Here is a 27,357-nt window from a genome sequence, read left to right on the forward strand (position 1 = left end):
TGATTCAACTTAGAATTTTTTTGGCTTTATGATGGTGTGAAAGCAGTCTGTGTTCAATAGAAACTCTATTGAGAGTTTTGAATTCTGATCTTTTTCTGGCCTAGTGATATAGGGTATGATATTCTCTCCTGTCGCTGGGAGTAGCAACCACAGCCACCAGTCAGTCCTACGATCACCAGGATAAACATATGATACAGTGACAACCATTCTCTACCCATGTCTTTCACATGCAGTACAGTTTTCAATAAATTACATGAATCAGTCAACACTTTCTCATTCAATAGGCTTCGTGCTAGATGATTTTGCCCAGCTGGAGGCTAACATTAGTGTTCTGAGCACACTTCAGGTAGGCCAGACTAAGCTATGATGTTGTGTAGGTGAGGTGTATTCAAGGCATTTTGGACTCACAGCATTTTCAACTTACGGTAGGCTTAAAGGACATAACCACATGGTAAGTAGAGGAAGATCTATATATCTAAATTCTAGCTAGCACATAATTTTTTAAATGGGCAACTGAGGTGCTGCAAAATAAAGCAGTTCTTTGTACGTTAATAATGATAAGAATACCTGGATCCTGAGTCTTCAGTTTGTCCTGGGCTAAATTACTATGGCCATGGGCCTAGAACCTGCATTTTGAGGGATCACAAGAGCAGTGGAGAGGAGTCAAGCAGAGGACTGCACTGATGGGAAGTTGGACTGGAGACCTGACCCACAAAGTGTCCATATCTCAATATTGGGGAGATCTGGATGACGAGAAGAGAAATCGTTTTTTAAGAATTTCCTACCACAGGCTCACATTCAGAGGGGTTTAGGGCCTGGATTCATACTCTATGTAGCAAAAGGGCAAGCAAAAATTGTCACTGCTCTTTCTTTGAAAGGTTCATTCTCTTCTCCCTGACCACTTAGGTGATATCCTTAAGCATACATAAGGCGATATACTTAACACTTAGTTCTTATTTCTCTCTACACTTCACTGCCTGGTGCATATTCACTCAGAAATGTATGCCTGTCTCCTGCCTAAACTCCAGATTTGTATCTCCAACTGCCACTAGGCATCTCCATTTGGGTATCTGAGAGCTTTTCAAACTTAACAGTCTTTAACTAAATTTCTGAATTCCCACTGTTTCCCACCAAATCTGCTCCACCTACGTCTTCTGCATCTCAGTTGCTCAGACCCAAACCTTGCAATCATCTTTCACACTTTATACCCAATCTGTCGGGAAATTCTGTTGGATCTACTTTCAAGAAATATCTATGATCTGAGCAATTCTCACCACCCACTGCTAGCTGTCCTAGTCTCTTGCTTGGGTTGTTGCAACAGTCTCCTGATATGTCCCTGCTTCTATATTTGTCTTCCTGCAGTCTATTCTCAACAGTGTAGCTGGTATTATCCTCCTAAAATGTAACACTAATCATGTCACTTTCCTGCTCATACCTTAGAATTACTCCTGCCTTCACTCAGAGTAAAGCCAAGTTCTTATCGTCCCAAAGTTCCCATAGGACCTGGCCATACTGCCTCAGAAACATCTTTGATGCTTCTGGAACACATTCCAGCCATGCCCAACCTTGGGACCTTTTCTCTGTTGGAATCCTCCTGTCTCAGGTACCCCATGTCTCACTTCCTCATCTTCTTCAAGGCTTTCCTCGATTGTCACCTTCTCCATGACTGCTTCCCCTCATCACACTATATTTGAAATTGCAACCCCCTCCCTTGCTTTCCTGATCCTTTTTTCCCCCATGTGATATTCTTTCCATGGCACATCTCCTGTTCTAATATACTATGGGGCTTAATTATTTATTACATTGAACATTTATCATCAGTTTCACTATGTTAAAAAGTAAAACAAGGGCAGGGATATTGATTGTTTCATTCAGTAATTTCTCCAAAGTACCAGAGCCATGATTAACACATAAAAGGCACTCAGAAAGATCCAATAAAGGAATTAAGTGAAACTAGAATAATCATGATGTCGAAAGAAGAAACAGACAATGAGGGAGAAAAAAAATCACAGGTCATTCTCATTCATGAAAAATAGAGGTAAAAATTCCAACTGATAGAAATTGATATAAAATATACTGGAATAAAATTTAAACAATAAATAAGAAATTTAAAAAATAGATATAAAATTCACACAAAGTTACAATGCAAATGTTTCAATGTATAAAAACTGAGTTTAGGGTAAAGATGTAAAGTTGTATCAACACTAAAAAGTTAATTGATTTTATTAATTTAATTTACTACATGATTACCACAAAAGAAGGAAAAAGTACTTTATAAAGTCAAAATTTATATGGCTCTCTTGGTAAACTAGGAATAGAATAAAATCTTTCCAACCTCTTAAAGGGCTACCACACTCAACTGGAAATTGTAAAAGCATTTTCCTTAAAGTTGAGAAATAAAGCTAAGGAAGTCTGTTATCACCATTTATGTGTAATATTTTCCAGAAGGTATTAAATAGCGATCTAAGACAAGAAGACTAAATTAAAATTCTAAATGTTAAAAAAGGAAAGAAAAATGTCATTAATATCTGTGGAAAGCATGGCTAATTCAATAAATTGCACTCTGCCAATTTCTCATCCATATGGAAAAAATTCAGGTTGATTCTTCCCCAATAACATAGTTAGAAATAAATTCTAGATACTTCTGAGATTTAAATATTAAACACAAAACACTACATTTCAAAAGGCAGTATACATAGTGATAATTTGGGGAGCAGGAAATAATCCTGAAATAAGATCCCAAAGCAAAAATATCAAAGAAAAACATTGATAAATTTTACTACATTCAAGATAAAAATTTCTAGTTTTCAAAAACCATGATACAGAAATGAAAGCAAAAAATGGGGATGATATTTAGATCCCGTATGATTAATGCATGACTATGTCCCAGAAAATATGAAGAACTAATATAAATTAACTACACAAAGACCATCAACCCAATAGAGACATCAAACAAAACCATGAACTGACTTTTCTTAGAAGAGGAAATAATGATAGTTACCCTGTATATGAAAAATTGCTTAGATGCACTTAGATCAGTAAATTGCGCATTAAAACCACAGAGGACTTTTTATGCCAAACGGGGTGAGGATAATTTAATAAACTAAGAATATCAAGCATTGGTGACGATATAGAATCAAAAACTGTTTAACGTTGTTGACTGGAGTAGAAATTGGCCAAACCACTTTGACAATTCAGCATTATCTAATAAAATCATAACCTAGCAATTCTGCAGGTATATTCTCTAACAAATTCTCGAACAAGCGCTCCAAGAGACACGCACAAGAATGACCATGTTCAATCATCAAGGCAGGAACTATGAGAGCCTCTGAGATTTTATCCTGCTTGCAAGCTAACAAGCTAGTCCGTCAGAGCTTCATAGATGCTGGCAGAAAGACTCAGAGGTGTCAAGGTTAGAGACAAAAGACAGTTTATTATTCACAGCAAAAGTCGGAGTAACATTGAAGCCCACAACTTCCACAGGATGATGTGGTGAGGGCCAGATGGTACTTGCACAAGCAGTAAGAGTGCGCTACAGAGAAGAAGCCTGAGATTAAGATTCTGATCCTCTGTAAGGGCAGCGGACCAACATGGCCATCCTCTCTTCCTGAGAGGCGACTTTATCCTACTAGCCTGAAATGTAAGCAATTCTCTCTGGGGAGAAGAGAGATTCGTCTCTATTTTATGACTCTGGGATGTCTTTGGGGAGGGGGATAGCTCTATCTTTATTATCTGGGAACACAAGTTAGTTCTAGAGCAATTCACTCTTCCCATCTTTCCAAGGCTATTTGTTTATACAAATATTCTTGAAAGGGTAATACTGGAGCACATTGGCTGTTAATGCCTAAGAGGTTTAGCAACAGGAGAGATGGATGGAGAATTATACACTCACAGTTCACAGCAGCGTGGTTTATAATAGTACGACAAAGCCAAACAAAACCACAATGTTTAATGACAGAAACCTCGGTAAATATAATTGTGAAATATCCAAACAAAGAAATACTATGCAAGAGTTAAAAAATGAAATTAACTACAACTTTTATCAACGTGCGTCAATTCTATGTTAAGAAGTAGAGAAATACACAGAAATATAGGTTTGAGTTCGGAAGCAGGTAAAACTAGTAAAATAGCTTGATTAGTTGAACACATAGGAAATAAAATTATAAGGGAAAATGAGAATAGTTAACATAAAATAGTGTTTAACTTTGAGGGGAAGGAAAGGGAGTAGGAAAAGGGATAGACACACAGGATGTTCCAAAGGTGCTGGTAATGTTGTAGTTCCTGATCTCGAAAATGGGTATTCTTTTTTTATTAATACTCATTAAACTGTATATGAAAGTTATATACAGTCTTTTGCATATGTGATATATTTCATAATTTAAAAAAGCTAAAAATAGTTCAAAAACTAGATTACAAATGGGATAGAGGAAAAAGACACCAAAAACCCCCTTCCAAATGGAAGAATTCTAGATCAATATTTAGTATATACTGGCATTGTCCAATTGAACTTCATGTAATGACTGAAATATTCTACAATTCTATAATGTTCTATAATTGTGGAAGGCAGCCACTAAGCTATTGCACTCTTAAAATATGGCTAGTGCAACTGAGGCAATGAATTTTAATTAAAAAAGTTTTAAATCTTTATTATTTTTTTTTAATGTTTATTTATTTTTGACAGAGAGAGACAGAGGGTACAAATTGGGGAGGGGCAGAGAGAGGGAGACACAGAATCCAAAGCAGGCTGCAGGCTCTGAGCTGTCAGCACAGAGCCCGATGTGGGGCTCGAACTCATGAACTGTGAGATCATGATGTGAGCTGAAGTCAGACACTCAACAGACTGAGCCACCAGGCGCCCCATGACTTTTAATTTTTAAATTTTACTTAAATTTAAATGAACATGTGGCTAGTCGCTACCATTTTGAATGGAGTAGATACAGACCATAGGATTTTTAAAAAATCATGTGAGCCGAACACAGGTGACAATCTCCCTTTGAATTATCAAAGATTGATTCTCTTTATTTCTCTTTTTCCTTTTTGGGAAGCAATTATTATTTTCTATTTTTTCTGTAAATAGTGTTAAGATAAATATAAGAAAGAGAAGAGTGATATTTTAATAATAATAATAATTAAATAATAAAAAGGCAGGGTGGTGAGAAACAACATGAGTATGGGCTTTGAATCATTAAGTACTGGGTTTGAAGCAGGAACGAAGGATGACAGGTGCACTTCGGTAAGATAACATTACTGTTCTAGTGGTACAAAAAGATACTTGAGAGAAAGACAAAGCTAGGCAGAGGTATTCATACAAATCATTCAACAAATGTTTACTGAACACTTCTGAATCGATGATGAGATATAGGCTTTCATTTACTGAGTGAGCAAGACAATAATAATTTCTAATATTTACTCTTTGCTTAGTGTTTAGCACCATTACCTGTGCTTTAAACTTAATGGCAGCCTTTATTTTAGAGGTGAGAAACTCTAAAATAAACTCTAACTTTTCCAAGGTCATATACCTCTGACCTCCTACAGTCAGCGGCCTAGAAAAAAAAATGGCCATTGAACAAGAAATAAGAAATGTGAACATTTTATAAGAAGGAAATACTGGAGCTATGAGACTGCTTAATAGGAAGAAAACTTAAGAGGTATATTAGTTTTCTGTTGCTATGTGACAAATTATCCCCAAATTTAGTGGCTTACAACAAAAACAATTATTATCTCACAGGTGCTGTGGCTCAGGAATTCACAAACAGCTTGGTCGAGTGGCCTAGCTGGGCTCTATCTCATGATACTGCAATCAACATGTCAACTGGGGAACATATTTGCAAGCCAGGTATCTGGTTATAGCCAGTGTATGTAAGGAACTCCCACAATTCAGCAGCGAATAAACAAATAAAACTCCAACCAAATATCTGTTTAAGAAATGGATGGTGGACCTGAATAGATATTTTTCCAAAGGTAGACGTACAAATGGCTAACAGGTGTATGAAATGGTGTTCAACATCACTAATTATCACAGAAATCCGAATCAAAACACAATGAGATATCACCTCACACCTTTGAGGATGGTCATTATTTTAAAAAAATGTGTTGGTGACGATATGGAGAAAAGGGAACCTTGGTACACTCTTGGTGGGAATGTAATCTGGTAGAGCTGCTATGGAAATTAGTATGGAGGTTGCTCAAAAAATTAAAAAGAAAGCTATCACAGGATCCAGTAACCCTGCTCTTGGGTATTGAGCAAAAGGAATTGAAATCAGGATCTTGAAGAAACACCTGCACTCCCACGTTCATGGTGGTATAGTTCACTATAACCACAATATGGAAACAACCTAAATGTCTAGTGAGTGGTGAATGCATTTAAGAACTGTGGTAGAAGACTGACATCACCACACGGTGACATAGGTCATTCCTAAGTTGAGACCGAAGCAATCCCTCCACCACTGACATGAACAAATACATACTGGGTTAGTAGGATGAGAGAAATGGCTACCCACTGACCACATGTTCCCTCCCTGGGGCAGGAACAGTACCATACTGAGAAGTCTTCTCTAAGCCTATGGTTCCTCCAGTAGGAAAAGGAGCTCAGTGTGGACATCCAGATCCCCCAGCATTGTGGGTAACTCCTTGGGAGTACCTATACTAGTCTCCACTCAAGGGTATGGGGGAATGTGTAAGGCTTGACCACTGGGAATACGATGTGATGGAGAAGGGGGAAGGGGCTTGCAACAGTCAGCACTTGGATGTTAGCAGACTGAATTCCTACCTGCAGGGGTTAAGTGGTATTCCAAACCAATGCCTTTACTCATATGGAGAGCCAAGATGGTGGCACAGTCTGCCTGATTTTGGAGCTCAAATGAAGAGCCATTCTAACTCTGGAGCCTGGTCTGTGCCCTCTCACTCCAAGGCAGGGGAAGTGAGTCTTAGCCCTGCACGTTGCTGAGTGTACATGGTGGTCTTGCCTGACCAGGAAGTTTGGTCTGAGCATCTGGGAAGCTTCCCAGCCCAGCAACACTCAAATGGGGATCCTGGGAGACAACACTGCATTCAGTAGAGCAAAGCGGGTATCCCCATCCAGGCAGAGAACTTAGGGCATGCTTCAGACAAGACTCTGAAGAGATTTGCTGGTTCTGGCGTCAGTTCTGCCACCAGCCTGGGCAAGGGACCTAATTAGTAACTTTGCTTATTGCTAAGGGTAGCTTCTGTCCCTGCCTGACCAGGAAGCCTGTCCTGACAACCTAAGAAATGGCTTGGCCCGGCAGCATTTCAAAAAAGAGCCCAGCCAGTAGCTCTGCTTATCTTCGGTGACAAGTTGATGACCACATCTAACCAGAGAACTTGCTGCATAGGTCTGCCTTCTTAGTTCTCCAGACAAGAGTCTTGTCAGTCCTGGGGCCTGCTCTGCAACCAGCTCCCACTTCCCCACCCTGAACAGAGAAGCTAACTTACAACCTACTGAATACAATCTCCAACGCTACTAATCAGAGCTCCGGGGAATCTTGGTAGTCCATTCTACAGCCCCAATTACAGTGACAGTGATTGGGGAACCTGACCAGTGGCTCTGCATTTGCAAAGCCAATACTGTGGCCCCTCCATCCAGATAGTTTATCTAGCAGGTTTCTTTGCTATGATTCCTAGATAAAGAGCTTTGTTGGTCATGGGGGGGGGGGGGGTCTGTTCTGCAACCCAGCTGGGCAGAAAGGCTAAATTATAGTTCTGCCTAAGACTGAATACAGCCTCAGACTTACCTGACTAGTAATCTAATTAGAGCTCTTAGGATTCCACATAGCCCATCTAGTAACTCTGATTACACAGGCACTTGATGGAAAGCATAGCCAGAAGCCCTACCCATCTGCAGAGCAAGGACAGTGGCTCATTAGACCGGGAACTTGGTGCCTAATTCTGCCTACTTTGATCCCCAGGCAAGAGTCTTGATAGCTTTGGGGCATGTATAGGGCCTTTCCCAGGAAGGGAAAATAATTCACAACCCCACCCACTGCTGAATGCAGACCTCAGCCCACCTAACCAGAGGACCTAACCAGAGCACATAGGGAGCTATATAGCCCATGCTACAGTCCTGTTTCTAGTGACACTTGAACAGAGAGCGCAGCCTGGGGTTTTTCCCATCTACAGAGAAAAACTGGTGGCTTTGTTAGGCCAGGAAATTTAGTGCACAATATAGACTCATTTGGGTCTCCCCCCCCCCCCCCCCCCCCCCCACCGAAATTAGCACTGCTGGATTTGGGTCTCACTCTGCTGCCCTGTCAGGACAGGGAAGCTAATTTCTAATCCCACTTATTCCTTAGTATAATACCCAGAGCAGACCATTTAGAAAGCCTGACCAGAGACACTAGACAACCATGGATCCTATCCTACAGCTTTGCTTGAGCAGGAAAACAAGTCAGTGGTTTTATCTAACTGTTATCAGGCAGTGGCACACTTCCCCCTTAAGACCTCAAAGCATAGGCAGTGGCCTTGTCCTCAAAATAGATCCTAATAGCAGACTTCACCTGCTCAAGGATGTTCCTACTGACATCCAGAACACCGATCCAACCAGAATGAAGAACTTTCTCTGCCAACATGAACCTGCAAAATCTACAACAGCAAAATGTTTACCCAAATTCACAGATACACAAGGAATCAAGAATCATGAAAAATGAGGTAAATATGATGCTACAAAAGGAAACTAATAAAACTCCAACAATTGGCCCTAAAGAAATAGAGGCCTACAAAGAGACAAAGAATTCAGGATAATCCTCTTAAAGAAGTTTTGTGAACTCTAAGAATACACGGACAGCTAAACAAAATTAGGAAAACAACACATGAACAAAATGAGAGGTTCAAGAAAGAAATTGAAACCATTAAAAAAAAACAAGCAAAAATCTTAGAGCTAAAAAATACGATCACCAAAGTGAAGAATTCAACTGAAAGAATTCAAGAAAAAGCAGACTTGAGCATGCAGAGGTATTAGTGGCCTAAAAGATAGGGCATTTGAAATTATCCAGTCAGAAGAACAAAAGGGAAAAAAGAATGAAAAATAGTAAAGAAAGCCTATGAAACTTGTAAAAACATATCAAAAGAAATAATATCCACATGGTGAGAATTCCGAGAGAAAAGAAAGAGAAAGAGACAGATATTATATTTAAAGCAATAATGGCTACAAGCTTTCCAAACTTGGGGAAAGAAATGGATAGACAGATGCATGAGGCCCACAGAACCCCAAGTAAATTGAACTTGAATAATGTTACATTATAATTAAATGGTCAGAAGTCAAAAAAAGAAAGAATTATAAAAGCAGCAAGATAAAAGAGTCCAGTTATATACAAGGGAACACCCCCCCATAAGTCTATGGGCAGATTTCCCAACAGAAAATTTTCAGGCAAGAAAAGAATGGGATAATACATTTAAAATATTGAAAGAAAAAAATAACCCTGTCAACTAAGAATTCTATACCAGGTGAAGTGGTCAGGGGCATTAAGGAATCTATTCCTGAAATCACTGTTGCACTACATCATAACTAACTTGGATGTAAATTTAAAAAAAATTAAAATAAAAATTAAAAAAAATAAATGAAGGGGAGATAATGACTTTTCTGAGCAAGCACAAGCTAAGGGAGTTCATCATCTCTACCCTTGCCTTACAAGAAATGCTAAAGAGAGTTCTTTGAATGGAAATAAAAGAATACTAATTAACATCATAAAAATGTAAGAAAGTAGTTTAAAAGTCACTGGTAATGGTAAATATATAGTCAAAGTTAGATTCTGTAATATGACAGTGGTAGTGTGTAACTCACAACTCTAGTTTATAAGTTAAAAACCAAATGTGGTAAAAAAACATAATTACAATAATGTGTCACTGAATATACAACATAAAAACATGTAAACTGTAACATCTATAACATAGACCTTGAGAAAGAGGAGAAGTAAAAGTGTAAAGTTTAGGTCAGCTTCATGGTAACCATAAGACAAAAACCTGTATTTATTACACAAAAGAACATGATAAAGAAGTCAAAACCTACTGACACCAAAAGCATAACCCCCCCGCAATACAGCCAATTAAGAAACAAGAAACATAGGGTAGGTCTATTTTTAATTTTCTGAGGAACCTCCACACTGGTTTACATACACAATGGAGTACTACATGGCAATGAGAAAGAACGAAATATGGCCCTTTGTAGCAACATGGATGGAACTGGAGAGTGTGATGCTAAGTGAAATAAGCCATACAGAGAAAGACAGATACCATATGGTTTCACTCTTATGTGGATCCTGAGAAACTTAACAGAAACCCACGGGGGAGGGGAAGGAAAAAAAAAAAAAAGAGGTTAGAGTGGGAGAGAGCCAAAGCATAAGAGACTGTTAAAAACTGAGAACAAACTGAGGGTTGATGGGGGGTGGGAGGGAGGGGAGGGTGGCTGATGGGTATTGAGGAGGGCACCTTTTGGGATGAGCACTGGGTGTTGTATGGAAACCAATTTGACAATAAATTTCATATATTGAAAAAAAAAAAAAGAAACAAGAAACAATGGATCTACAAAAAAAGCCAGAAAACAGCCAATAAAATGGCAATACTAAGTCCTATTCTAACAGTAATTATTTTAAATCTTGACTGAATGGATAAAAAACAAGAAGACAAAACCAAAGATCCAGTAATATGCTGCCTACAAGAGACTCACTTTAGCTCACTGGCATACAAAGACTGAGAGGGAAGGGATGTAAAAAAAAATCACAAAATCTGTCCTGCAAATGGTAACTAAATATAAGCAGAGATACCTTACTTATATCACAAAAGATAAACTTAAAATGAAAAATGATAGAAAGAAACAAAGAAGGCCATTATATAATGAAGGCCATTATATAATCAATCTATTAAGAAGGTACAACAATTGTAAATATTTATGTACCGAACATTGGAGCAACTAAATATATAGTGAAAACTAACAGAGCTAAAAGGAAAAATAAATATCAATACAGTAATAGTTGTGGACTTTAAATTCCATTCTCAACAACAGATTATCCAGGGTGAGAAAATCAGTAAGGAAACAATGAATATGAACAATACTATAGACTAAATGGATTTAACAGACATACACAAAACATTCTATCTGACAACATTCTTCTCAAGCATGCATGAAACACTTCCTAGGATAGACCCCATGTTAGACCAGAAAACAAGACTTGGCGAATTCAAAAAAAACCTGAAATTATACCAAGTGTCCTCTCTGACCACAATGGTATGAAACTGGAAATCAATAAAAGGACAAAATATGGAAAACTCACATATACATGGAAATTAAACAACATTCTCCTGAAGCAATATTCCCCTGAATAGATCAAAGAATAAATTAAAGGGAAAATTAAAAAATATGTTGCGACAAAGGTAAATGGAAACACAGCAATACCAAAACTTATGCAAGGCAGAAAAAGTAGTTATGAGGGAAGTTTAGAGAGAAAAATGTCTACCCTAAGAAACAAGAAAGATCTCAAATAAAAAACCTAACTCTATTGCTCAAGGAACCAGAAAAAGAAAAAAAAAAAAAACTGAGTACCAAGAAGTTCACAGAAAGAAGGACATAATAATGATTAGAGCAGGAATAAATGAAACACAGAGGAGGAAAACAATAGAAAGAATTAATAAAACTATGAGTAGGTTTTTTGAAAAGATAAAAGTGACAACTCCCTAGCTAGACTAACCAGTGAAAAAAGAGAGGACCAAAATATGTCAAATTCTATGTGACATATGATTACTACTGATACCCCCAAAATACAAAGGATTATAAGAAGCTACTATGAACTACACACCAACAAGTGGACAGCCTAGAAGAAATGGAAGAATTCTTAGAAATATACAACGTAGCAAGAGTGACTCAAAATAAATAGAATATCTGGACAGTTCAAATACTGCTGAATCAGTAATTAAAAAAATCTCCAAATGAAAAGAAAAAAAAAAAAGCCCAGGACCGGATGACTTTACTGGTGAATTTTATCAAATATTTAAAAACTCATTTTTTAATAAACTCTGAAACTCATTTCATGAGGCCAGTATTTCCCTAATACCATAGCCAGAAAAGGACACTACAAGCAAAACTATAGGCTATTTTACCTGATAATATGTACATGCCAAAGTTCTCATAAAATACTAACAAAGTGAATTCCTCAGATCATTATAAGGATCACTCACTACAATTAAGTGGGATTTATTCCTGGGATGCAAGGATAGTTCAACAAATGCAAATCAATAGGGTTTGGGTATGCGGTTACCAGGAAGTTCATGAATAGGATCCTAGTACATAGCAGTCTATATTAAGTTGATGGTCACTTAAATTTGAACACATTTTAAACTAGCTTCTCCCCCCTTTCCCCATGTTTTATATAAATGATGTCATATTTCACATCTTTTTATTCATAAGTTTCTTATTTCTAAATATGGTACTTTTTTTTCCACTTAAAGAAGTACATTTAACATTTCCTATAAGGCCAGTTTAGTGGTGATGAACTCCTTTAATTTTTGTCTGGAAAACTTTTTACCTTTCCTTCAGTTCTGCATGATAACCTTTTCATGTGGGGTATTCTTGGTTGTAGGTTTTATCTTTTCAGCTCTTTGAATGTATCATGCCATTCCCTGCCTGCAAAGTTTCTACTAAAAAAATCATCTGATAGCCTTATGGTGTTTCGCTTGTAAATAATTTTTGCTTCTCCCTTGCTCCTTTTAAAATTCTCTCTTATCTTTTGGGGCGCCTGGGTGGCTCAGTCGGTTAAGCGTCCAGCTTCAGCTCAGGTCATGATCTCACAACTTGTGAGCTCAAGCCCCACATTGGGCTCTGTGCTGACAGCTAGAGCCTGGAGCCTGCTTCGGATTCTGTGTCTCCCTCTCTCTCTGCCCCTCCCCTGATCACGCTCTGTCTCTCTCTCCTTCAAAAATAAATAAACCTTAAAAAAATAAAAAAAATTAAATTCTCTCATCTTTAAACTTTGATATTTTAATTATTATGTATCATAGTGTGACCTCATCCTGTTTGGAATTCTGTCTTAACCTGGATGTCTGTTTCCTTTCCCAGGTGAGGGAAGTTTTCAGCTAATATTTCTTCAAATAAATTCTCTGCAAAAGCAAATGAGTAAAATGTGATACATCTCATTTATAAAATGAGGAAAAAATCATATGCAGAAAAAGCACTTAAGAAAATTCTCCATTAATTTCTCCATCATTTCTCCATTAATGATTTAAAAAGAACAAATTAGGTGTAGGAGGAATGTTCCTCAACATAATGAAGGTTACATATGAAAAGTCCTTAGCTAACATTATGCTCAGTGGTGAAAAACTGAAAACTTTTCCTCTAAGGTGAGGAATACGTCAAAGGTGTCCACTCTTAACCACTCCTATTCAACATGAGACTGGAAATCCTAGCTAGAGCAATGAGGTAAAAAGAAGCAGTACATCATCAAAATTAGAAAGGAAAAGCAAAATAGTCTCTATTTATAGATTAAATGATTGCATATAAATATATATATAATATATATTTATACGTATATAGAGAGTCTTAATGACTTCACCAAGCACTCTTTGATCTAATCAGTCAATTCGGTAAAGTTGCAGGTTACAAAATTACTATACACAGATCAATAGAGTTTCTATACACTGACAATGAACAGAGTTTCTATATGCTAACTATATATAACACCATTTATAATAGCATCAAAAGCAATAAAATACTTTGGAATAAATTTAATCAAGAAGGTGAAAGATGTGAAAACCGTTAAGACATTAATGAAAGAAATAAAAAAGATACAAATAAATGTAAAGGTATCCAATGTTCATAAATTAGAAGAAATTATGTTATTAAAATGTCAATATTACCCAAAGCCATCTATAAATTAAATGCAATCTCTATCAAGATTCCAAAGGCATATTTTACATACTAGTAAAACAATCATAAAATTTACATGGGGCCACAAAGACCATGAATCAAAGCAATCCTGAGAAAGATAAACAGAGCAGGAAGCATCACATTCCTTGATTTCAAGGTATATTATAAAGATATAATAATTGAAATAGAATGGTGCTGGCATTGAAACAGGCATTTACTGATGGAACTGAGCTGAGAGCCCAGAAATGAACTCACACATATAGTCAACTAATACTTGACAAGGGAGCCAAGAGTATTCAGTGGAGAAAAGACAGTCTGTTTGATAAATGATTTTTGGAAAATTGATAGTCATATGTAAAAGAAAGGAACTAGACCACTTACACTACTCACAAAAATTAACTCAAAATACACTAAATGTATAAATGCAAGACCAGAAACCATAAAACTGCTAGAAAAAAACACTGGAAAAAAATCTCCTTGGCATAGGTCTTGGCAATGACATTTAAATATAATACCTAAAGTACAAAATGAAAAGTTAATGTGCCACTACATCAAACTAAAAAGCTTTTGTGCAGCAAAATAAAAGACAACATATAAAATGGGAAAGATATCTGTAAATCACAGACTGATAAGGGGTTAATATTCAATATGCTGTATATAAAGAACTCCTACAACTTAATAGTAAACACACACACAAATAATTTGATTAAGAAAATGGACAAAGCATGGGCCACTCGGTGGCTCAGTAGGTTAAACATCTGACTCTTGATTTCAGCTTAGGTCATGAGATTGAGTCCCACACTGAGCTCTGTGTTCAGAGTACTCTCTCTCTCTCTGTCTTTCTGCCCCTCCCCTACTCACGCCCACACTCCCTCTCTCTCTCAAAATAAATATATAACATTTTAAAAAAATGGACAAAACACCAGAACAGACCTTTTTCCAAAGAAGACATACAAATGGCCAACAGGTACATAAAAAAGGTGCTCAGCATCACTAATCATCAGGGAAATGCAAATCAAAATCACAATGAGCTATTTATTATTTCACGGCTATTAGAATGACTATTATCAAAAGACAAGACATAACAAAGGTTGACAAGGATGCAGAGAAAAGGAAATGCTTCTGCACTGTTGGTGGGACTGTAAATGGGTGCAGCCATTATGGAAAACAATATATATGGTGGTTTCTTAAAAAAATTACAAAGAGAACTATCACTTGATGTGGTACACGTACATCTTGGTGTATATCTGAAGGAAATGAATACACTAAGTCAAAGAAATATATTCACCCTCTTGTTCATTGCAGCATTATTTACCATAGCCAAGGCACATATACAACGTAAGTGTCCATTGATGGATGAATGGAAAAAGAAGGTGGAATATTTATATATACAATAGAATATTTTTTTAGCCACAAAAAAAGGAGGGAAACTGCCATTTATGACAACATGAATGGACCTTGAAGGTGGTAATCACGTAACAATGTATGTAAGCCAAGTCATTATTCTGTATACCTTAAACTTAGATACTGCTTTATGTCACAGATATCTCAATAAAACTGAAAAAAAATATTAAAAAAGAGATTTGCATGTACATACGATGGAATAATATCCAGCCTTAAAAAGAAGGAAATTCTGTCATTTCCATGGAAGGACCTGGGGGGACATTATACTAAGTGAAATAAGCAAAGCACAGAAAGACCAATATTGTATGATATCATTTATATAAAGAATCTTAAATGTTCAAAATCATAGAAGCAGAGAGGGCAATGGTTGTTGCTGGTGGCTAGGAGAGAAGGAAAGGGGTAGGTGATGGTCAGAGGGGACACAGTTTCAGTATGCAACATAAAAAAGTTCCAGATATCTACTAACAGGGTAGTGCCAATAGCTAACAATACTGTATTGTATGCTTAAGATTTGCTAAGAGGGTCGATCTTATGTTAAGTGTTCTTATTACATCAATCAATCAGCCAATCAATCAATAAACGGGGCAGGAGGAAACTCTGGGAGGTGATGGATATATTTATGGCCTTGATGGCGGTGATGGTTTCGCAAGCATATAATCATCCCCAAACTCATCGAGTTGCATACACTAGATATGGACGTTAAATTTATATATTACGTGTTAATTACTCCTCAATAAAATTTTTTAAATTTTTAAATCTTTATTTATTTTTGAGACAGAAAGAGTGCGAGCGGGGGAGGGGCAGAGAGAGAGGGAGACAGAATCCGAAGCAGGCTTCAGGCTCCCCGCTGTCAACACAGAGCCTGACGTGGGGCTCGAACTCATGAACTGTGAGATCATGACCTGAGCCAAAGTTGGACACTGAACGGAGTGAGCCATCCAGGCGCCCCCCAATTTTATTTTTTTAATAAACACAGATGTAGTTGGGGCTAGAGTCATCTAAAGACTTAACTAGGAATGAGGGATCCACTTCCAATTTAACCCACATGCCTGGTGATAGGAGATCTTAGTTCCTCAGTGGCTCTTTGCAGAGAACTCAGTTCCTTGCCACATGGATCTCTTCATATGGCTGCTAGAGTGTCTTTAAGACACTAGAGTGTCCTTAAAACAGTTGACTTCCCCTAGCGTGAATGATTCCAGAGAAAAATATAGCAAGGAAGAAATTATAATGTCCACTATGACTTGGGCTCAAAAGTGACATACTATCACTTCTATGTCCTAGTCGTCCTATTGACCAATTCTGATATAATGTAGGAGTGAAAGGGCACTTACACAACGGTGAGTACCAGCAGTCAGGGATCACTGGGTGCCATCCTGGAGGCTGCTTAATGTAAGAGGTTACATTAATATTTTAAGCCAGGAATGATGAGGGCTTTAACAAAAGGAATTGCAGTGGGAGAAGAAAGTAGAGAACTAATTGATAAATATTTAGGACCTAGAATTAATGGAACTTGGTGGCCAGCAAGGTGTGGAAGAGGCAGAAGATATAATTTGAGATAACCCCAGACTTCTAGCTTGCCTGCTTGAATAGACGGTGGTATTCTCCCAAATCAGGAGAAAGAGCAGTTTGAATGGAAAAATTTTCTCCTATTTCTTATCATCTCCATCAAGGACTTTCCTGACACTTGTTCTCTTTAACCTTCATCAGATTCTAAGGTCATCTCATTCTCAGCTGACAACATCGTCTCTTGTCTTACAGAGAACATTATGACAATCAGATACTGAATTTCATCAACTCTCAATCTCATCATCTCAGGCTGCCATATTTTATCGGTTCCAAGACACTTTTTTTCATGTTTGGCATATCTTAAATTGGGATGTGTTCCAATGAATTATACTTTAGATTCAGTGAAATACGGCATATTTGTAACTTCATTCATTTTTTCATGTTTTCTTTTTCCTTTCCAGAGGAAAACAGAGCCTTCTTTAAAAAACCAACCAACCCATCAATGTTTGATTGTCCACCAGAGCCCTTTTGTCTTGGGAAGGTCAATTTTTAATACTTTTTTTTTCTGCTGAATAGTTCTTCAGGCTTTGTATAACCCCAGGTTCACCATCATCATGGCCGACAGACACTTGAAAAGATGTTCAACATCACTCGTCGTCAGGTAAATGCAAATCAAAACCACCATGAGGTATCACCTCACACCTGTAGGAATGGCTAAAATCAAAAACACAAGAAACAAGTGCTCACAAGGAACTGGAGGAAAAGGAACTCTCATGCACTGTTGGTGGGAATGCAAACTGGTGCAGCCACTCTAGAAAACAGTACAGAGGCTCCTAAAAAAGTTAAAAATAGAACTGCCTTACAATCCAGTAACTCCACTACTGGGTATTTACCCCAAAACTAGAAAAACACTAATTCAAAATAATACATGCACCCCTATGTTTAGAGCAGCATTATTTACAAAGAGCCAAAATATGGAAGCTCTGTTGATCGATGACTATATCAAAAAGTGGGATGTTACACATGAAGTGTTACTCAGCTATCAAAAAGAATGGTATGTTGCCATTTGCCACGACATAGATGGCAAAATCAGTCAGTCAGAGAAAGACAAGTAGCATGTGATTTCGCTCATATGTGGAGCTTAAGAAACAAATGAAAAAAGAGACACGCCCAAAAACGGACTCTTGACTATAAAGAACTGATGATTACCACAGGGAAGGTGGGTGGAGGGGGAGGGGTGAAATAGGATACACGGATTAAGAGTACAGGGGTGACGAGCACCGAGTAATGTATAGAATTGTTGAATCCTTAGAGTGTATGCCTGAAACTAATATAACACTGTATGTTAACTATCCTGAAATTAACTTTTTTTTAAATTGCTGGATTTTGAAGAAAACGATCCACGCGTCAAGAAAATCCAATGAGGGGCAAATACGACTGAAATCAAATGGGGACAGTTTTTCTATTTTTCCAAACTACCCTGTAATCCCCACCAATCCCTGTGATGTTTATACCCCATATTAAGCCAGTGACGAGAACACGAGAGTGACCGTGTTCCCGTTTAAGCACTGCTCCCATGCAAACATTTCTCAAGGGTTGGGTGTTTGCCTGGCAGCAGAAGAGAGGGTACAAAGGAAGGACATTTGATCCCTGACAGGCCAGACAGTCCAGACCTCCAGCTGTGCTCTCAGCTGGCTGTCTTATTCTTTTCGGCCTGAGGCATCTTTTGTATTCTGTAAGCAAAGAGAGACCCAGCAAGGACACCTCATTATCCAATTAAACCTAATAGAGCAGGAATCACAGGCTAAATCTTACAAACCATTTTGGAGGGGAGGAAACATTAATGGGGTTTCACCAACCTCAGTGAAAAGACCGTCCTGCCTCTTGTACACATTTTTGTTTGATTTGGTTTTGTTTGTTTTGCCGAAACATTAAGTAATCCTAGCTGAAAGTGCCTTCTTTTAAATCCACGAGGTGGAATCTGCACGGTTCTGTAAGCTTCTAACTCACACCAAGTTCCTGGTAAACAAATCTTATATGTGATGGAGTTCTCCATCCGATTCTTTTTGCAGCACAGCTTTCTTTTTCTTTAATTTTTTTAATGTTTATTTTTGAGAGGCAGAGAGAGAGCGTGAGCAGGGGAGGGGCAGAGAGAGAGAGACACTGAATCTGAAGCAGGTTCCAGGTTCAGAGCTGTCGGCACAGAGCCCAACTTGGGGCTCGAACTCACCAGCCGTGAGATCATGACCTGAGCTGAAGTCGGACACTTAACCAACTGAGCCACCCAGGCGCCCCTTTGCAAGATAGCTTTCTGAAAAATATTTTATATTTATTTAATTGCTCCTAAGTAAGTATGGGTAATCAGGATAGAGCTTTTCTATCTTAGAATCTAGGCTTTCGGGAGAAATTTCCCTTGGGTGCTTATCACATCTTGATATTGTTTATCAAGTAAACAGTATCTAGTGTTTTTTCTACCTCCTTTACATCACATTTCTTCTTTGGCTTCTTCCATTTTTGTGTTAAAATTTTTATGTCTCTACGCTTTGTGAACAAAAGAAAACTCTTTCCTACAGTTTCCTAGATAGGATACACACACACACACACACACACACACACACACACACACACACACACGCCTTGAATCCATCCTTTTCCCCTTTGGTTCCTAACTTAAACGATGACACCAACTACCGTCTTTCCTCAAAAATCCTAAGTCCCAGATTTCGAAACCTTTGGGTGTTTGTAATTTTCTCAATATGACTAACTTTCCCTCTTTTTACTTCTCTCCCTTCTTTTATTTTTTTAAAATTGTATCCACCCATATCTTCTTCCCCAATATCTTCCACCTCCTGAAGTGAAACTTGGTCATGTTGTTTCCTTGCTCGCCTCACTGGCATGGGCATCAAGCACAGACTCTCACTGTGGTTCCCAGGGTCTGCCATTATCCACCCCCCTGCTTATTAAACTTGCCGTCTTATCGTTTTCCACACGCTGCCTCATCCTCCGTCCTCCAGCCAGGCTCAGTCACTTCATAGTCCCTTCAATATACCAGGCTTACTCTGGTTACTCTTTGAACTTTCCACATGCTGTTCCCCCTTCTGGAATGTTCCTTCATATGTATTATCACTATTTACATTGTGTTACTATTACACGTTCATCTGTGTCCCATCTTTGTACGCTACGAGCAAAGACTATTTATCTTTCACTGTTGTGTCTTCCTCACTCAATGCAATGCCTCTCACTCAGTAGTTGTTCAGTGAATCCTGGTGAATTGTTGTTCAGTGCTGTTCAGTTGTTCAGTGAATCCCTGGGCGGACCACATGCATGATGCAAAAAATCACTGCGGCCTTCATCGGGCCCGTCAGGACTCTCAAGCCTCCTTCCCGCCCTCCTCCTTTTCCTATTGGCCTTATTTCTGTTCAACCTCCTTCTGTTTCTTTTACGACTTCACAGTAGCCTCTTGTTTCATCTTCATTTCAGAGGCTTTCCCCTCCAACGTCTGGCACACAGCTGCAGAGTTCTGTTCGCAAAGTGCAATTCGGACCAGGCCACTCATTGCCTGGCTAAGTAATTCTCAAAGACTCCTCACTGCTTATAAAGGTCACACCTAAGGAATTTCTACAGGCAGCGATAATATCCTTTCCTGGTTTCTATTTTACCAGTCTTGTTCTACTGACCTCCACCCTAGTAGGCTGACTACCTGTATCATGATGTTCTGTGCAGGCTTTCTACCCCACCCCTCCCTTTGCTAAATTAGAGGGGTTTCCTCTTCTCCCTCTACTGAAATTCAAACGATGCTTCTAGGCTCAGCTCAACTGGTCACTCCTCTGTAAGTATTTCCCTGACGCCCCTAGGGGACAAGATAGGTTTTTTTTTTTTTTCACCTGTGTTCCCAGAGCACTTTGTTTTTACCTCCTTTAGGCACCTGTTAAGGATATTTTTCTATTTGCAATTCAGTGATAAGGTGAGAATAAATCTTACTCATTTTTGTACTCCCCAGAGGACCTTGCCCTTATGTGCTAAGTGCTTGTTGAATCAAATTTGTTAAAGGTATTAAGACTCAGAGCTAAGCTTTACACCATAGTAAATTATATAATTTATTTTTTATCCAAAACACTGGTTGGTGATCATACCCAAAAACCTAGTGGTAGTTGTTAGAGTTTCATATTTAATGCTTTTCTTTTCAGGCATAGGACTTTCCCTAACTTATATGAAAGAAATATTAGCTTAAGTGACCAGGACATGAAATCCACCCTCCCCTTAAAATATTATAATAAATAACATGAAAATAAACATGCTTTCCATGTTTAAAAATTGGTTAAAAAACACTAGAGCTAAAGTGGTCAGAAAAAAAATGAGGCTGACTTAGTATTTCAGAAATTGTCCTCAGTTGTGTCCTCAAACTCTTCATTTGCTGTAAGTTTGTCAAAGGAAAGAACTGTTCTTTTGGTTATATTCTGTAATAGTGACCATTCTTTTTGGACCTTGCACTCAATGAAATATTTGCTGCATAAATAAGCAAGCACCTGCGACAAGCAGGGGCTCCTATCTTCCTCTCCCTTTCTTCATTCTGTGTGTGACCTTGGAAAAGTCATCTCACCTCTTTTGAAGGGAGCTGCCTCGTTAGCAATATTGAGATACTTGTATCTGAATGAGGGCAGGGAGCTTGCTTAGATGACCTGAGATACTATTTTATTTTATTATTTTATTTTTCACCCTTTCTGAAGCTCCCATTTAGTCATGGGCACTCAAATCTTAATGAACTCCTTCAACATTATCAATGCCACCGTGATCACAAACGCTCTAATAAAGACTGATAATGTGCTCCATACTGCATGGGGCATGTTTGGTGCACTTCATTTTCTGCCTCCTAGAAGGACTCTCTAAATAAATTGGAGAAATCAGAGGGCTCTACAGGAGAGCTTGCAGACAGGCCAGAGATATCTATGCCCTTGCCATGTCTAGGGATGGTCAAACATCATAAGAGATTAGTCTCTCAGAAAAATGAATTTGCTTTTATGAACAACCCCCAAGGATGGGCTCAAGCCAATCTGGCATCTGCCACAGAGCCTGCATATGTAGGAGAGCGGCTTCAGGTCAGTAGTCAGGAAGTATTCCTTCTGCTAGAATGATCTTCGAGTGGAAGGCTTCTCTGAAATACAAGCCCAAAGACATATTAAGTGTCGTCTGCAAGTGACAAAAATTATATTTGCTTATTAGCGGGGTTAATAGGCACCTTTCAGCAGGTCTTATCTCAAATTGTGTTTTCTCAGGCATGAACGAAGGGGCTTTTGAAATTTAATCAGGCACAAAAAAAGTTACATGCACTTTCTAGGATAACTGCGTCCACCTGATAGAAACATTACCAGCAGACTGTATTTTAGTGACCTCAACATCTTTTCCCAGAGATCTATAGGAAACCACAAATAGACTTTAGCAATCAAATTGACGTTTCATGGGTGGCCTCCCTTGCTAACCCCAAACAATTCCTAGACAGCCACATATTTTGATTCTCTTCCTCTCAGGAGGCACTAAATTGTTTGATGAGGTAGCATGAAGATACCGCAACATTCTTCCTTCCAGTTGGACTGGTAGCCACTGTCTCCTGAGTGGATCGGAGACTTTGACCTCCAAGGTCATGTCCATTCCCATAATCGAAAAAGAAAGGAATCAGAGAATGCTTTCGATATGGACTGGCCAGCACCCCCTAACCTAAGGAAACAAGAATGCTTTCCTACTTTCTAAGCACTTTATCAAATCTGCCAAAATACAGACCTTCATTCCAGAAAACCTTAACTACACAGATACCTTTGGACAACACTAAAAGTAATTTCAAATTACCCCTTATCTGATAAATTTTTAGCATATATTAGAAGCTATTTTCTTTTGGGTAAAGAACATTTATGGAATGAATACCTCCTACACAACCACCAGTTACCTTGTTTTTCTTACAGGAATGGTAGATATCCTTTATCACATATTCTAGTCAAAATTCTCACATAAGTTATGTACGTGATACATCTTAGCACATATTGCCTCTGAACATCTGCCCGGCCCCTCTATGCTAGAAACTAAATTTCTTGAGAAATTGCTTCTTAATTATCCTGTAAACACTCAACCAGTCATAATGTTTATGAATGCTCATTAAACATAAGTTGATTATACTGTTTGCTTGACATTCTTTATTTCGGCTAATGTACCTCAAAAGAAAACTTTTTAAAAGCAAACCATTATGAGATCAATGTATCCATTAGACATGGCCTTCTTGATATTCTTGGGACACAGGAAAAGACATGGGCACCAACATGGGTTGGTACAATTATTAAGATTTTGGCTATGCCTTTGCTAATAGAGCACAAGACTTTTCTATGGAAAACAACAAAAAATCCTTATACTTCCAGGCTATCATGTTGAGCAGATACATAAGACTTAGCTGAGGGCAAAAAAGAACACAAAATGGTAGCCTGAATCATAAACCTACTAAGTACTGGAGTTATACCATGACATATGGTCTTTGACTCAAACTTCAGAGTTAAGAAAATACAGATGTAAGACTGCAGAAGGCACGAACAATTTTGAACTGTTAAGCTTCTCTGAAAATTGATCTTAGCACAGCTGAGCTGTAGAGTGAAAGCAAGTTGATTTATGTCGAAATAAATTACTGAGTGCCATTTCTGAAGGCCTAGAAGACTCTGTAGGTTGCATATTAGTGGGTTTATGTCTAATTTTAGGGACTAGGACATTTCTGTTAACTTTACCATTTTTCTTGCTATACCAAAGGAGATGAAAATAAGTGCCATTTACTGAGAACTAACTGATAGTTTCCCCAGGTTGCAATGTTTTAATTAGAGAGATAAAAAGAAAAGGCCACAGTCTACTGCTCAATGAAGGGAGTCCTTTATAAAAGGCTTATAAGAGCGTGAGACAGATTTTTATTTGATAATGAGAGGGAAATGTATGAAAAAGAAAATGGAAAAAAAGACTTTGAGCAATAAAGTAGTGCTAGATGGATTTTCTTTTTTTGTAAATAACTTTAGCAGAAATTAGCACATTTTGAAACTAGATTTACTTTTATTATATGAAAAAGCATCAAAACCCTTTGGAAATGCCTAGATTGATAAATAGGGTACAAAAACTCCCCCCCCCCAACTTATAGTTTGAAACATTTGCTTCTATTGCTTTTCTTTTCTTGGGTTTTACAGGTCTTTTCTTTTAAACCACTCTATTCCTACTGAAAAGAACTCAGGAACTTATAAGGAAGAATAAGAAAGAACTTATAAGGAAGAATGCATTATTTTGGTATCTGAATTGTTCAAAGACATTAACTTACTGTCTTTTAATTGTGTTATTTTAATTATGGCAATAAAAACAATTTGAAGTATAAAGGAAACATTTTCTTTTATTTAAAAACATTTTTAACGTTTGTTCATTTTTTTTGAGAGACAGAGAGAGACAGAGCATGAGCAGGGAATGGGCAAAGAGAGGGAGACACGGAATCTGAAGCAGCTCCAGGCTCTGAGCTGTCAACACAGAGCCCAATGCGGGGCTCGAACTCATGGACTGCCAGATCATGACCTGAGCTGAAGTCGGACGCTCAACCGACTGAGCCACCCAGGAGCCCCAGGTAACATTTTCTTACTCCAATTTTGTGTAAAATGTATTTTATCAATAAAATTTATAGGACTTCTAAAAAATAAGATGTTTGGATTCATATTAAGTGTACAACTCAGTTTTAATAATGCACTTGCTAACTTAACCACAGATACGAAAGTCTAAAAAAAATTAAAAACAGGAAATAATTTTCTTATGGCATGTATGATAAAAGAGCAGAACATTTTACCTTGAATTAAAACACATTAAAAAGAACAACTGACTTTTTCTTTCTCTATCCTCTCTTGCAAATATAGGACACGATGTCAGTCTTATTTCAATAAGTAGCATAAAAAGCAAAGCAAGTAAATTAAAAAAAAAAACAGATTTTACTTATTCACAGTTGGTTCTCGTAGACTATAGCCCTGGACTAGAATTGGGATATTTTGGAGCAAGAAGCCAGGCCTGCTTTGCCTTTCAATTTAATTTTACAGAGAACTAGGACAATGGTAACACATCATCACTGAGGGCATGCTGTGCAAGATTTATCTTCCTATGTTCAAACAAATCATTAGATTTATCTTTTTTGGTATCATAGGTCTTCATTGAGTCAAATAAACCGTATTTTGTTTACTACAGTGGAAAGATATAAATGCTAACTACTGTTTAACTTTATTTTATGAGAGTGAATATTATATTCTTCTTTCCAGTGACCTTTTATTGCCTCGTGAATAAAGAAATAATTTGCTAGACAGAAATAGCAGCAAGAGAGTGATGGAATTTATGAGCAGGCCAAGTCTTCTAAAACTGAGAGATCAACATGATAGTTTCATAATAAAAGTAGAGAATTTTTCTGTACCCCATTTTCAAAACTTTTGCTAACTTTACATCATATAGCAAACAATACGCACAATTTAAAAGGTAGAAAACTTATCAATCTTTCGTAATAGAAAAATAAAGTCAAAATCTGTGACGGATAGGATATTTCACCAAACTGCTAAACACTTGCTCCTTTAAAAATTATCCAAAAAGGGAATATAGAAAAACAAATAAGGGGAATGCTTTTTACAAGAGAAAAAAATAAATAACCTAACAACAGCAAAATAAAAGAGTACAGCATAGTGGTCAAGAGTGGGACTTCTGGAACATCACAGAACATTTTAGAGTGTTAGGATAGCGGGGAGATTACCTGCTGTCTGAACCTGCTTCCTCTTATATAAGATGGAGATCACATCATGAGAGATATACAGTGCTTTGCATGGTGCTTAGCACATTTTATTTGATAGATGTTAACCATCATTACTAATTTTAGTTAACAACTGAATTTTTTTGACCAGATCTGCATGACTTATGGTTGCATACCTTAAAATTGTGGCCATCCAGCAAAAATTTGCAAAACACATCAATCCATTGTCTAATCTTTCTGGAAGTGCGCTGGACAATTTTTTCTTGAGGTTCCTTGGTCGTGACATTGTATCAGAACATAGATAGTTTCAAAGAAACTTAAAAATCAAGTTTCCAGGGATTCTGCTTATGATAGAGAAATCTGGGAAGAATATTGGTACCTATCCTTACAATAAGAAAAAAGATGGTTAGGCTGTGAAATCTTAACCTTTCCTGAATGCATTACAGAGCTGAGATCACAGGGAAAATCTAAGGATGATGATGGCGGAATAGAAATGTTAACAAAAATATTCCAGAAATACAGTGACTATCCTAAGCATAAACTGCCATCAGAAAAATCTGAACTCAGGGCTGCATATGGTGACCACAGCAAAACCAAAACCTGAATCCAAATCAACTTATGGCTACACTAACTCAACCCATATACTAATAACCTACCAAATAAAGACATGTGTCCACTTCCAGACATAAGTGCTTTTTATGTCAGACACTGTTGTGCAATGTAACAGATCTAACCCTCAAACAAGAAGTGTGAGAAACATACAGAGGCAAGAAAAAACAACACAGTGTTAAGAAAATCAATAGCAGAGGACTCCAACATGATCCAGATGTTGGCACTATCACCCAAGAATTAAAAAAAACCCAATGATTAATGTATTGTCACGATTAATAGTGGAAAAGGTAGACAACATATGAGCGGATGGAGGCATTCAGCAAAGGAGTAAAAACTGTAAGGAAAAAAATAAATGGAAATGTGGAAGTAAAAAACACAGTAACAGATGAAAAATGCCTGTGATGGACTCTGCAGAAGGAAAGAATTTCACACCATTGAGGAAGGAATTTGTGCATCAAAGATAGGTCAAAAGAAATTACCCAAAGTAGAGTAAGAAATGAAACATCATTTCATAGCTGTGAGACATCAAATCCTCTAACATATGTATAGTTGGAATAGCTATCGGAAGAATGGGGCAAAAAAAGTATTTAAAGAAATAATGATCGAGGGGTGCCTGGGTGGCTCAGTCGGTTGAGCATCAGACTTCATTCAACTCAGGTCATGATCTCACAGTCCATGAGTTTGAGGCCTGTCTTGGGCTCTCTGCTGACAGCTCAGAGCCTGGAACTTGCTTTGAATTCTGTGTCTCCCTCTCTCTCTGTCCCTCTCCTGCTTGCAGTCTGTTCCTCTCTCAGAAATAAATAAACATTGAAAGCATTATATAAATATATATATATAATATATATATATATATTATATATATATTTATATATATATTATATATTATATATATAGGAAGTAATGATTGAGAATTTCCCAGGACTAATGAAAGACACCAAAACATAGCTCCAGGAAGCTCAGAGGAAGCAAGCAGGATAAATATCAACAAAATTTACCCAATCATTCAAACTTCTGAAAACCAAAGTCTTGAAAGTATCTCAAAAAACAAAACAAAACAAAAAAAGAACACATTACATCCAGAGGAACGAAGTTGAGAGTTATATTGGACCTATTATTACAAACAATTAAAGTAAAAGACAGTTCACTGAGATCTTTAGAAGTGTTGAAATAAAAAAAAAAAACCTGTCAACCT

This window comes from Panthera onca, chromosome B4, assembly GCF_046562875.1.
Source record: "Panthera onca isolate mPanOnc1 chromosome B4, mPanOnc1 haplotype 2, whole genome shotgun sequence".
NCBI lineage: Eukaryota > Metazoa > Chordata > Mammalia > Carnivora > Felidae > Panthera > Panthera onca.